This window comes from Schistocerca americana, chromosome X (genome assembly GCF_021461395.2).
Source record: "Schistocerca americana isolate TAMUIC-IGC-003095 chromosome X, iqSchAmer2.1, whole genome shotgun sequence".
NCBI lineage: Eukaryota > Metazoa > Arthropoda > Insecta > Orthoptera > Acrididae > Schistocerca > Schistocerca americana.
The window spans coordinates 12,172,390-12,186,499 of record NC_060130.1 but is presented as its reverse complement, the minus strand read 5'-3'; positions in this window follow the sequence as shown (position 1 = coordinate 12,186,499).

Genomic DNA, 14,110 nt, shown 5'->3' with positions numbered 1-14,110 from the left:
TCTTGTACTTAAGTCGGCATTGTGCCTTTTGTATTTAATTAAAATGCAATTTCTGTGTTTCATCGTCAATAAGAAGGCCAGAGGGATACAGTAAACCTGAAGTGAAGCATCGGAATCTATAACTAGTGTCACAAAAATGCTTCAAAACATAGACAGTAAGAAGAGTCAGTTTTCTCGTACTTAAGTCGGCATTGTGCCTTTTCTATTTAATTCCGATGCACTTTCTGTGTTTCGTCGTTAATAAGAAGGGCCAAGGGATACAGTAAACCATAAGTGAAGCATTGGAATCTAAAACCGGTCTCACAGGAAAGGTTCAAATCATAGACAGTAAGAAGAGCCAGTCTTCTTGTACTTGAGCCGGCATTGTGGCTTTTGTATTTAATGCCGATGAAATTTCTGTGTTTCATCGTCAATAAGAAGGTCAGAGGTATACAGTAAACCTGAAGTCAAGCATCGGAATCTATAACTAGTGTCACAGGAATGGTTCAAAACATAGACAGTAAGACGAGTCAGTCATCTTGTACTAAAGTCGGCATTGTGCATTTTGTTTGTATTCCGATGCAATTTCTGTGTTTGATCGTCAATAAGAAGGTCAGAGGGCTAAAGTAAACCTGAAGTGAATCATCGGAATCTATAACTAGTGTCACAGGAATGGTTCAAAACATAGACAGTAAGAAGAGTCAGTTTTCTTGTACTTAAGTCGGCATTGTGCCATTTGTATTTAATTCCGATGCCATGTCTGTGTTTCATCGTCAATATGAAGGTCAGAGGGATACAGTAAACCTGAAATGAAGCATCGGAATCTATAACTAGTGTCACAGGAATAGTTCAAATCACAGACAGCAAGAAGAGTCAGTTTACTTGTACATAATTCGGCATTGTGCCTTTTGTATTTAATTACGACGCATTTTCTGTGTTTCATCGTCAATAAGAAGGTCAGAGGGATACAGTAAACCTAAAGTGCATCATCGGAATCTATAACTAGTGTCACAGAAATGGTTCAAATCATAGACGGTAAGAAGAGTCAGTTTGCTTCTACTTAAGTTGGCATTGTGAGTTTTGTATTTCATTCCGATGCAATTTCTGTGTTTCATCGTCAATAAGAAGGTCAGAGGGATACAGTTAACCTGAAGTGAAGCATCGGAATCTGTATCTAGTGTCACAGGAATGGTTCAAAACATAGACAGTAAGAAGAGTCAATTTTCTTGTACTTATATCAGCATTGCGCCTTCTGTATTTATTTGGGATGCAATTTCTGTGTTTCATCGTCAATAAGAAGGTCAGAGGGATATAGTAAACCTGAAGTGAAGCATTGGAATCTAAAACCGGTCTCACAGGAAAGGTTCTAAACATAGACAGTAAGAAGAGCCCGTCTTCTTGTACTTGAGTCGGCATTGTGCTTTTCTATTTAATTCCGATGCAATTTCTGTGTTTCGTCGTCAATAAGAAGGTCAGAGAGGTACAGTGAACATGAAGTGAAGCATCGGAATCTATAACTAGTGACACAGGAATGGTTAAAACCATAGATAGTAAGAAGAGTCAGTTTTCTTGTACTTAAGTCGGCATTGTGCCTTTTGTATTTAATTCCGATGCAATTTCTGCGTTTCATCGTCAATAAGAAGGTGAGAGGGATACAGTAAACCTGAAGTGAAGCATCGGAATCTATAACTATTGTCACAGGAATGGTTCTAAACATAGGCAGTAACAAGAGTCAGTTTTCTAGTACTTAAGTCGGCATTGTGCCTTTTCTATTTAACTCCGATTCAATTTCTGTGTTTCGTCGTCAATATGAAGGTCCAAGGATTACAGTAAGCCTGAAGTGAAGCATCGGAATCTAAAACCGGTATCACAGGAAAGCTTCAAATCATAGACAGTAAAAAGAACAAGTCTTCTTGTACTTGAGTCGGCATTGTGCCTTTTGTATTAAATTCCGGTGCAAATTCTGTGTTTCATCGTCAATAAGACGGTCAGAAGGATACAGTAAACCCGAGGTGAAGCATCGGAATCTATAACTAGTGTCACAGGAATGGTTCAAACATAGACAGTAAGAACAGTCAGTTTTCTTGTACTTAAGTCGGCAATGTGCCTTTTGTATCCAATTCCAATGCAATTTCTGTGCTTCATCGTCAATAAGAAAGTCAGAGGGATACAGTAAACCTGAAGTGAAGCATCGGAATCTATAACTAGTGTCTCAGGAATGGTTCAAAACATAGACAGTAAGAAAGGTCCGTCTTCTTGTACATAAGTCGGCATTGTGGTTTTTGTATCTAATTCCGATGCAATATCTGTGTTTCATCGTCAATATGAAGGTCAGAGGGATACAGTAAACCTGAAGTGAAGCATCGGAATCTATAACTAGTGTCACAGGAATGGTTCAAATCATAGACAGTAAGAAGAGTCAGTATCCTTGTACTTAAGTCGGCATAGTGCCTTTAGTATTTAATTCCGATGCAATTTCTGTGTTTCATCGTCTATAAGAAGGACACAGGGATATAGTAAACCTGAAGTGAAGCATCGGAATCTATAACTAGTGTCACAGGAGTGGTTCAAAACATAAACAGTAAGAATCGTCAGTTTTCTTGTACTTAAGTCGGCATTGTGCCATTTGTATTTAATTCCGATGCAATTTCTGTGTTTCATCGCAATAAGAAGGTCATAGGGATTCAGTAAACCTGAAGTGAAGCATCGGAATCTATAACTAGTGTCACAGGAATGGTTCAAATATAGACACTAAGAAGAGTCAGTTTTGTTGTACTTAAGTCGGCATTGTGCCGTTTGCATTTAATTAAAATGCAATTTCTGTGGTTCATCGTCAATAAGAAGGTCAGAGGGATACAGTAAACCTGAAGTGAAGCATCGGAATCTATAACTAGTGTCACTGGAATGGTTCAAAACATAGACAGTATGAAGAGCAGTCTGCTTGTACTTAAGTCGGCATTGTGCCTCTTGTATATAATTTCGATGCAATATCTGTGTTTCATCGTCAATATGAAGGTCAGAGGGATACAGTAAACCTGAAGTGAAGCATCGGAATCTATAACTAGTGACACAGGAATGGTTCAAAACATAGACAGTAAGAAGAGCCAGTCCTCTTGTACTTGAGTCGGCATTGTGCCTTTTGTATTTAATTCCGATGCAATTATTGTGTTTCATCGTGAATAAGACGGTCGGAGGGATACAGTAAACCTGAAGTGAAGCATCGGAATCTATAACTAGTGTCACAGGAATGGTTCAAAACATAGACAGTAAGAAGAGTCAGTCATCTTGTACTTAAGTCGGCATTGTGCATTTTGTTTGTATTCCGATGCAATTTCTGTGATTGATCGTCAATAAGAAGGTCAGAGGGCTACAGTAAACCTGAAGTGAAACATCGGAATCTATAACTAGTGTCACAGGAATGGTAAAAACATAGAAAGAAAGAGGAGTCAGGTTTCATGTATTTAAGTCGGCATTGTGCCTTATCTATATAATTCCGATGCAATTTCTGTGTTTCTTCGTCAATAAGAAGGGCCAAGGGATACAGTAAACCTGAAGTCAAGCATCGGAATCTAAAACCGGTCTCACAGGAAAGGTTCTAAACATAGACAGTAAAAAGAGCCAGTCTTCTTGTACTTGAGTCGGCATTGTGCCTTTTGTATTTAATTCCGATGCAATATCTGTGTTTCTTCGTCAATTAGAAGGTCAGAGGGATACAGTAAACCTGAAGTGAAACATCGGGATCTATAACTAGTGTCACAGGAATGGTTCAAATATAGACACTAAGAAGAGTCAGTTTTGTTGTACTTAAGTCGGCATTGTGCCGTTTGTATTTAATTAAAATGCAATTTCTGTGGTTCATCGTCAATAAGACGGTCAGAAGGATACAGTAAACCTGAGGTGAAGCATCGGAATCTATAACTAGTGTCACAGGAATGGTTCAAACATAGACAGTAAGAAGAGTCAGTTTTCTTGTACTTAAGTCGGCAATGTGCCTTTTGTATCCAATTCCGATGCAATTTGTGTGCTTCATCGTCAATAAGAAAGTCAGAGGGATACAGTAAACCTGGAGTGAAGCATCAGAATCTATAACTAGTGTCTCAGGAATGGCTCAAAACATAGACAGTAAGAAAGGTCCGTCTTCTTGTACTTAAGTGGGCATTGTGGTTTTTGTATCTAATTCCGATGCAATGTCTGTGTTTCATCGTCAATATGAAGGTCAGAGGGATACAGTAATCCTGAAGTGAAGCATCGGAAGCTATAACTAGTGTCACAGCAATGGTTCAAAACATAGACAGTAAGAAGAGTCAGTTTCCTTGTACTTAAGTCGGCATTGTGCCTTTAGTATTTAATTCCGATGTAATTTCTGTGTTTCATCGTCTATAAGTAGGACACAGGGATACAGTAAACCTGAAGTGAAGCATCGGAATCTATAACTAGTGTCACAGGAGTGGTTCAAAACATAAACAGTAAGAAGCGTCAGTTTTCTTGTACTTAAGTCGGCATTGGGCCTTTTGTATTTAATTCCGATGCAATTTCTGTGTTTCATCGTCAATAAGAAGGTCATAGGGATACAGTAAACCTGAAGTGAAGCCTCGGAATCTATAACTAGTGTCACAGGAATGGTTCAAATATAGACACTAAGAAGAGTCAGTTTTCTTGTACTTAAGTCGGCATTGTGCCTTTTGTATTTAATTAAAATGCAATTTCTGTGTTTCATCGTCAATAAGAAGGCCAGAGGGATACAGTAAACCTGAAGTGAAGCATCGGAATCTATAACTAGTGTCACAAAAATGCTTCAAAACATAGACAGTAAGAAGAGTCAGTTTTCTCGTACTTAAGTCGGCATTGTGCCTTTTCTATTTAATTCCGATGCACTTTCTGTGTTTCGTCGTTAATAAGAAGGGCCAAGGGATACAGTAAACCATAAGTGAAGCATTGGAATCTAAAACCGGTCTCACAGGAAAGGTTCAAATCATAGACAGTAAGAAGAGCCAGTCTTCTTGTACTTGAGCCGGCATTGTGGCTTTTGTATTTAATGCCGATGAAATTTCTGTGTTTCATCGTCAATAAGAAGGTCAGAGGTATACAGTAAACCTGAAGTCAAGCATCGGAATCTATAACTAGTGTCACAGGAATGGTTCAAAACATAGACAGTAAGACGAGTCAGTCATCTTGTACTAAAGTCGGCATTGTGCATTTTGTTTGTATTCCGATGCAATTTCTGTGTTTGATCGTCAATAAGAAGGTCAGAGGGCTAAAGTAAACCTGAAGTGAATCATCGGAATCTATAACTAGTGTCACAGGAATGGTTCAAAACATAGACAGTAAGAAGAGTCAGTTTTCTTGTACTTAAGTCGGCATTGTGCCATTTGTATTTAATTCCGATGCCATGTCTGTGTTTCATCGTCAATATGAAGGTCAGAGGGATACAGTAAACCTGAAATGAAGCATCGGAATCTATAACTAGTGTCACAGGAATAGTTCAAATCACAGACAGCAAGAAGAGTCAGTTTACTTGTACATAATTCGGCATTGTGCCTTTTGTATTTAATTACGACGCATTTTCTGTGTTTCATCGTCAATAAGAAGGTCAGAGGGATACAGTAAACCTAAAGTGCATCATCGGAATCTATAACTAGTGTCACAGAAATGGTTCAAATCATAGACGGTAAGAAGAGTCAGTTTGCTTCTACTTAAGTTGGCATTGTGAGTTTTGTATTTCATTCCGATGCAATTTCTGTGTTTCATCGTCAATAAGAAGGTCAGAGGGATACAGTTAACCTGAAGTGAAGCATCGGAATCTGTATCTAGTGTCACAGGAATGGTTCAAAACATAGACAGTAAGAAGAGTCAATTTTCTTGTACTTATATCAGCATTGCGCCTTCTGTATTTATTTGGGATGCAATTTCTGTGTTTCATCGTCAATAAGAAGGTCAGAGGGCTACAGTAAACCTGAAGTGAAGCATCGGAATCCATAACTAGTGTCACAGGAGTGGTTCAAATCATAGACAGTAAGAAGAGTCAGTTTACTTGTACTTAAGGCGGCATTGTGCCTTTTGTATTTAATTCCGATGCAATTTCTGTGTTTCATCGTCATTAAGAAGGTCAGAGGGATACAGTAAACCTGAAGCGAAGCATCGGAATCTATAACTAGAGTCACAGGAATGGTTCAAAGCATAGACAGTAAGAAGAGTCAGTTTTCTAATAATTAAGTCGGCATTGTGCCTTTTGTATTTAATTCCGATGCAATTTCTGAGTTTCATCGTCAATAAGAAGATCAGAGGGATACAGTAACCCTGAAGTGATACATTGGAATCTATAACTAGTGACACAGGAAAGGTTCAAAACATAGACAGTAAGATGCGTGAGTTTTCTTGTACTTCAAAATATAGACGTTAAGTAGAATCAGTTTTCTTGACTTTAAGTCGGCATTGTGCCTTTTCTATTTAATTCTGATGCAATTTCTGTGACTCGTCGTCAATATGAAGGTCCTAGGGATACAGTAAACCTGAAGTCAAGCATCGGAATCTAAAGCTGGTCTCACAGGAAAGGTTCGAAACATAGTAAGAAGAGCCAGTCTTCTTGTACTTGAGTGTGCATTCTGCCTTTTGTATTTAATTCCGAGGCAATTTCTGTGTTTGATCGTCATTAAGAAGCTCAGAGGGATACAGTAAAACTGAAGTGAAGCATCGGAATGTATAACTAGTGTCACAGGAATGGTTCAAAGCATAGACAGAAAGAGGAGTCAGTTTTCTTGTACTTAAGTCGGCATTGTGCGCTTTTTATTTAATTCCGATGCAATTTCTGTGTTTCATCGTCAATAATAAGGTCGGAGGGATACAGTAAACCTGAAGTGATGCATCGGAAACTATAACTAGTCTCACAGGAATGGTTCAAAACATAGACAGTAAGAAGAGTCGGTTTTCATGTACTTAAGTCGGCATTGTGCCTTTTCTTTTTAATCCCGATGAGTTTCTGTGTTTCGTCGTCAATAAGAAGGTCCAAGGGATATAGTAAACCTGAAGTGAAGCATTGGAATCTAAAACCGGTCTCACAGGAAAGGTTCTAAACATAGACAGTAAGAAGAGCCCGTCTTCTTGTACTTGAGTCGGCATTGTGCTTTTCTATTTAATTCCGATGCAATTTCTGTGTTTCGTCGTCAATAAGAAGGTCAGAGAGGTACAGTGAACATGAAGTGAAGCATCGGAATCTATAACTAGTGACACAGGAATGGTTAAAACCATAGATAGTAAGAAGAGTCAGTTTTCTTGTACTTAAGTCGGCATTGTGCCTTTTGTATTTAATTCCGCTGCAATTTCTGCGTTTCATCGTCAATAAGAAGGTGAGAGGGATACAGTAAACCTGAAGTGAAGCATCGGAATCTATAACTAGTGTCACAGGAATGGTTCTAAACATAGGCAGTAACAAGAGTCAGTTTTCTAGTACTTAAGTCGGCATTGTGCCTTTTCTATTTAACTCCGATTCAATTTCTGTGTTTCGTCGTCAATATGAAGGTCCAAGGATTACAGTAAGCCTGAAGTGAAGCATCGGAATCTAAAACCGGTATCACAGGAAAGCTTCAAACCATAGACAGTAAAAAGAACAAGTCTTCTTGTACTTGAGTCGGCATTGTGCCTTTTGTATTAAATTCCGGTGCAAATTCTGTGTTTCATCGTCAATAAGACGGTCAGAAGGATACAGTAAACCCGAGGTGAAGCATCGGAATCTATAACTAGTGTCACAGGAATGGTTCAAACATAGACAGTAAGAACAGTCAGTTTTCTTGTACTTAAGTCGGCAATGTGCCTTTTGTATCCAATTCCGATGCAATTTCTGTGCTTCATCGTCAATAAGAAAGTCAGAGGGATACAGTAAACCTGAAGTGAAGCATCGGAATCTATAACTAGTGTCACAGGAATGGTTCAAAGTATAGACAGAAAGAGGAGTCAGTTTTCTTATACTTAAGTCGGCATTGTGCGCTTTTTATTTAAATCCGATGCAATTTCTGTGTTTCATCGTCAATAATAAGGTCGGAGGGATACAGTAAACCTGAAGTGATGCATCGGAAACTATAACTAGTCTCACAGGAATGGTTCAAAACATAGACAGTAAGAAGAGTCGGTTTTCATGTACTTAAGTCGGCATTGTGCCTTTTCTTTTTAATCCCGATGAGTTTCTGTGTTTCGTCGTCAATAAGAAGGTCCAAGGGATATAGTAAACCTGAAGTGAAGCATTGGAATCTAAAACCGGTCTCACAGGAAAGGTTCTAAACATAGACAGTAAGAAGAGCCCGTCTTCTTGTACTTGAGTCGGCATTGTGCTTTTCTATTTAATTCCGATGCAATTTCTGTGTTTCGTCGTCAATAAGAAGGTCAGAGAGGTACAGTGAACATGAAGTGAAGCATCGGAATCTATAACTAGTGACACAGGAATGGTTATAACCATAGATAGTAAGAAGAGTCAGTTTTCTTGTACTTAAGTCGGCATTGTGCCTTTTGTATTTAATTCCGATGCAATTTCTGCGTTTCATCGTCAATAAGAAGGTGAGAGGGATACAGTAAACCTGAAGTGAAGCATCGGAATCTATAACTAGTGTCACAGGAATGGTTCTAATCATAGGCAGTAACAAGAGTCAGTTTTCTAGTACCTAAGTCGGCATTGTGCCTTTTCTATTTAACTCCGATTCAATTTCTGTGTTTCGTCGTCAATATGAAGGTCCAAGGATTACAGTAAGCCTGAAGTGAAGCATCGGAATCTAAAACCGGTATCACAGGAAAGCTTCAAATCATAGACAGTAAAAAGAACCAGTCTTCTTGTACTTGAGTCGGCATTGTGCCTTTTGTATTAAATTCCGGTGCAAATTCTGTGTTTCATCGTCAATAAGACGGTCAGAAGGATACAGTAAACCCGAGGTGAAGCATCGGAATCTATAACTAGTGTCACAGGAATGGTTCAAACATAGACAGTAAGAACAGTCAGTTTTCTTGTACTTAAGTCGGCAATGTGCCTTTTGTATCCAATTCCGATGCAATTTCTGTGCTTCATCGTCAATAAGAAAGTCAGAGGGATACAGTAAACCTGAAGTGAAGCATCGGAATCTATAACTAGTGTCTCAGGAATGGTTCAAAACATAGACAGTAAGAAAGGTCCGTCTTCTTGTACATAAGTCGGCATTGTGGTTTTTGTGTCTAATTCCGATGCAATATCTGTGTTTCATCGTCAATATGAAGGTCAGAGGAATACAGTAAACCTGAAGTGAAGCATCGGAATCTATAACTAGTGTCACAGGAATGGTTCAAATCATAGACAGTAAGAAGAGTCAGTATCCTTGTACTTAAGTCGGCATAGTGCCTTTAGTATTTAATTCCGATGCAATTTCTGTGTTTCATCGTCTATAAGAAGGACACAGGGATATAGTAAACCTGAAGTGAAGCATCGGAATCTATAACTAGTGTCACAGGAGTGGTTCAAAACATAAACAGTAAGAATCGTCAGTTTTCTTGTACTTAAGTCGGCATTGTGCCATTTGTATTTAATTCCGATGCAATTTCTGTGTTTCATCGTAATAAGAAGGTCATAGGGATTCAGTAAACCTGAAGAGAAGAATCGGAATCTATAACTAGTGTCACAGGAATGGTTCAAATATAGACACTAAGAAGAGTCAGTTTTGTTGTACTTAAGTCGGCATTGTGCCGTTTGCATTTAATTAAAATGCAATTTCTGTGGTTCATCGTCAATAAGAAGGTCAGAGGGATACAGTAAACCTGAAGTGAAGCATCGGAATCTGTAACTAGTGTCACTGGAATGGTTCAAAACATAGACAGTATGAAGAGCAGTCTGCTTGTACTTAAGTCGGCATTGTGCCTCTTGTATATAATTTCGATGCAATATCTGTGTTTCATCGTCAATATGAAGGTCAGAGGGATACAGTAAACCTGAAGTGAAGCATCGGAATCTATAACTAGTGACACAGGAATGGTTCAAAACATAGACAGTAAGAAGAGCCAGTCCTCTTGTACTTGAGTCGGCATTGTGCCTTTTGTATTTAATTCCGATGCAATTATTGTGTTTCATCGTGAATAAGACGGTCGGAGGGATACAGTAAACCTGAAGTGAAGCATCGGAATCTATAACTAGTGTCACAGGAATGGTTCAATACATAGACAGTAAGAAGAGTCAGTCATCTTGTACTTAAGTCGGCATTGTGCATTTTGTTTGTATTCCGATGCAATTTCTGTGTTTGATCGTCAATAAGAAGGTCAGAGGGATACAGTAAACCTGAAGTGAAACATCGGGATCTATAACTAGTGTCACAGGAATGGTTCAAATATAGACACTAAGAAGAGTCAGTTTTGTTGTACTTAAGTCGGCATTGTGCCGTTTGTATTTAATTAAAATGCAATTTCTGTGGTTCATCGTCAATTAGACGGTCAGAAGGATACAGTAAACCTGAGGTGAAGCATCGGAATCTATAACTAGTGTCACAGGAATGGTTCAAACATAGACAGTAAGAAGAGTCAGTTTTCTTGTACTTAAGTCGGCAATGTGCCTTTTGTATCCAATTCCGATGCAATTTGTGTGCTTCATCGTCAATAAGAAAGTCAGAGGGATACAGTAAACCTGGAGTGAAGCATCAGAATCTATAACTAGTGTCTCAGGAATGGTTCAAAACATAGACAGTAAGAAAGGTCCGTCTTCTTGTACTTAAGTCGGCATTGTGGTTTTTGTATCTAATTCCGATGCAATGTCTGTGTTTCATCGTCAATATGAAGGTCAGAGGGATACAGTAATCCTGAAGTGAAGCATCGGAAGCTATAACTAGTGTCACAGCAATGGTTCAAAACATAGACAGTAAGAAGAGTCAGTTTCCTTGTACTTAAGTCGGCATTGTGCCTTTAGTATTTAATTCCGATGTAATTTCTGTGTTTCATCGTCTATAAGAAGGACACAGGGATACAGTAAACCTGAAGTGAAGCATCGGAATCTATAACTAGTGTCACAGGAGTGGTTCAAAGCATAAACAGTAAGAAGCGTCAGTTTTCTTGTACTTAAGTCGGCATTGGGCCTTTTGTATTTAATTCCGATGCAATTTCTGTGTTTCATCGTCAATCAGAAGGTCATAGGGATACAGTAAACCTGAAGTTAAGCATCGGAATCTATAACTAGTGTCACAGGAATGGTTCAAATATAGACACTAAGAAGAGTCAGTTTTCTAGTACGTAAGTCGGCATTGTGCCTTTTGTATTTAATTAAAATGCAATTTCTGTGTTTCATCGTCAATAAGAAGGTCAGAGGGATACAGTAAACCTGAAGTGAAGCATCGGAATCTATAACTAGTGTCACAAAAATGCTTCAAAACATAGACAGTAAGAAGAGTCAGTTTTCTCGTACTTAAGTCGGCATTGTGCCTTTTCTATTTAATTCCGATGCACTTTCTGTGTTTCGTCGTTAATAAGAAGGGCCAAGGGATACAGTAAACCATAAGTGAAGCATTGGAATCTAAAACCGGTCTCACAGGAAAGGTTCAAATCATAGACAGTAAGAAGAGCCAGTCTTCTTGTACTTGAGTCGGCATTGTGGCTTTTGTATTTAATGCCGATGAAATTTCTGTGTTTCATCGTCAGTAAGAAGGTCAGAGGTATACAGTAAACCTGAAGTCAAGCATCGGAATCTATAACTAGTGTCACAGGAATGGTTCAAAACATAGACAGTAAGACGAGTCAGTCATCTTGTACTAAAGTCGGCATTGTGCATTTTGTTTGTATTCCGATGCAATTTCTGTGTTTGATCGTCAATAAGAAGGTCAGAGGGCTACAGTAAACCTGAAGTGAGTCATCGGAATCTATAACTAGTGTCACAGGAATGGTTCAAAACATAGACAGTAAGAAGAGTCAGTTTTCTTGTACTTAAGTCGGCATTGTGCCATTTGTATTTAATTCCGATGCCATGTCTGTGTTTCATCGTCAATATGAAGGTCAGAGGGATACAGTAAACCTGAAATGAAGCATCGGAATCTATAACTAGTGTCACAGGAATAGTTCAAATCACAGACAGCAAGAAGAGTCAGTTTACTTGTACATAATTCGGCATTGTGCCTTTTGTATTTAATTACGACGCATTTTCTGTGTTTCATCGTCAATAAGAAGGTCAGAGGGATACAGTAAACCTAAAGTGCATCATCGGAATCTATAACTAGTGTCACAGAAATGGTTCAAATCATAGACAGTTAGAAGAGTCAGTTTACTTCTACTTAAGTTGGCATTGTGAGTTTTGTATTTCATTCCGATGCAATTTCTGTGTTTCATCGTCAATAAGAAGGTCAGAGGGATACAGTTAACCTGAAGTGAAGCATCGGAATCTGTAACTAGTGTCACAGGAATATTTCAAAACATAGACAGTAAGAAGAGTCAATTTTCTTGTACTTATATCGGCATTGCGCCTTCTGTATTTATTTGGGATGCAATTTCTGTGTTTCATCGTCAATAAGACGGTCACAGGGATACAGCAAACCTGAAGTGAAGCACCGGAATCCATAACTAGTGTTACAGGAGTGGTTCAAAACATAAACAGTAAGAAGCGTTAGTGTTCTTGTACGTAAGTCGGCATTGTGACTTTTATATTTAATTCCGATGCAATTTCTGCGTTTAGTCGTCAATAAGAAGGGCCAAGGGATACAGTAAACCTGAAGTGAAGCATCGGAATCTAAAACCGGTCTCACAGTAAAGGTTCAAAACATAGACAGTAAGGAGAGCCAGTCTTCTTGAACTTGAGTCTGCATTGTGCCTTTTGTATTTAATTCCGATGCAATTTCTCTGTTTCATCGTCAATAAGAAGGTCAGCAGGATACAGTAAACCAGAAGTGAAGCATCGGTATCTATATCTAGTGTCACAGGAATGGTTCAAAACATTGACAGTAAGAAGAGTCAGTCATTTTGTACTTAAGCCGGCATTGTGCCTTTTGTATTTAATTCCGATGCAATTTCTGTGTTTCATCGTCAATATGAAGGTCAGAAGGATACAGTAAACCTGAAGTGAAGCATCGGAATCTATAACTAGTGTCACAGGAATGGTTCAAAACATAGACAGTAAGAAGAATCAGTCTTCTTGTACCTAAGTCGGCACTGTGCGTTTTGTATTTAATTCCGATGCAATTTCTGTGTTTCATCGTCAATAAGATGTTCAGAGGGTTACAGTAAACCTGAAGAGAAGCATCGGAATCTATAACAAGTGTCACAGGAATGCTTCAAAACATAGACAGTAAGAAGAGTCAGTTTACTTGTACTTAGGTCGACATTGTGCATTTTGTATATTATTCCGATGCAAATTCTGTGTTTCATCGTCAAGAAGAAGGTCAGATGGATACAGTAAACCCAGAAGTGATGCATCGGAATCTATAACTAGTGTCACAGGAATGGTTCAAAACATACACAGTAAGAAGGATCAGTTTACTTGTACTTAAGTCGGCATTGTGCCTTTTGTATTTAATCCGATGCAATTTCTGTGTTTAGTCGTCAATAAGAAGGGCCAAGGGATACAGTAAACCTGAAGTGAAGCATCGGAATCTAAAACCGGTCTCACAGGAAAGGTCAAATCATAGACAGTAAGAAGAGCCAGTCTTCTTGTTCTTGAGTCGGCATTGTGCCTTTTGTATTTAATTCCGATGCAATTTCTGTGTTTCATCGTCAATAAGAAGGTCTGAGGGATACAGTAAACCTGAAGTGAAGCATCGGAATCTATAACTAGTGTCACAGGAATGGTTCAAAACATAGACAGTAAGAAGAGTCAGTATTCTTGTACTTAAGTCGGCATTGTGCATTTTGTTTGCATTCCGATGCAATTTCTGTGTTTGATCGCCAATAAGAAGGTCTGAGGGCTACAGTAAACCCGAAGTGAAGCATCGGAATCTATAACTAGTGTCACAGTAATGGTTCAAAACATAGACAGTAAGAAGAGTCAGTTTTCTTGTACCTAAGTCGGCATTGTGCCTTTTGTAATTATTTCCGATGCTTGTTTTTGTTTCATCGTCAATAAGAAAGTCAGAGGGATACAGTGAACCTGAAGTGAAGCATCGGAAACTATACCTAGTGTCACAGGAATGGTTCAAATCATAGACAGTAAGAAGAGTCACTT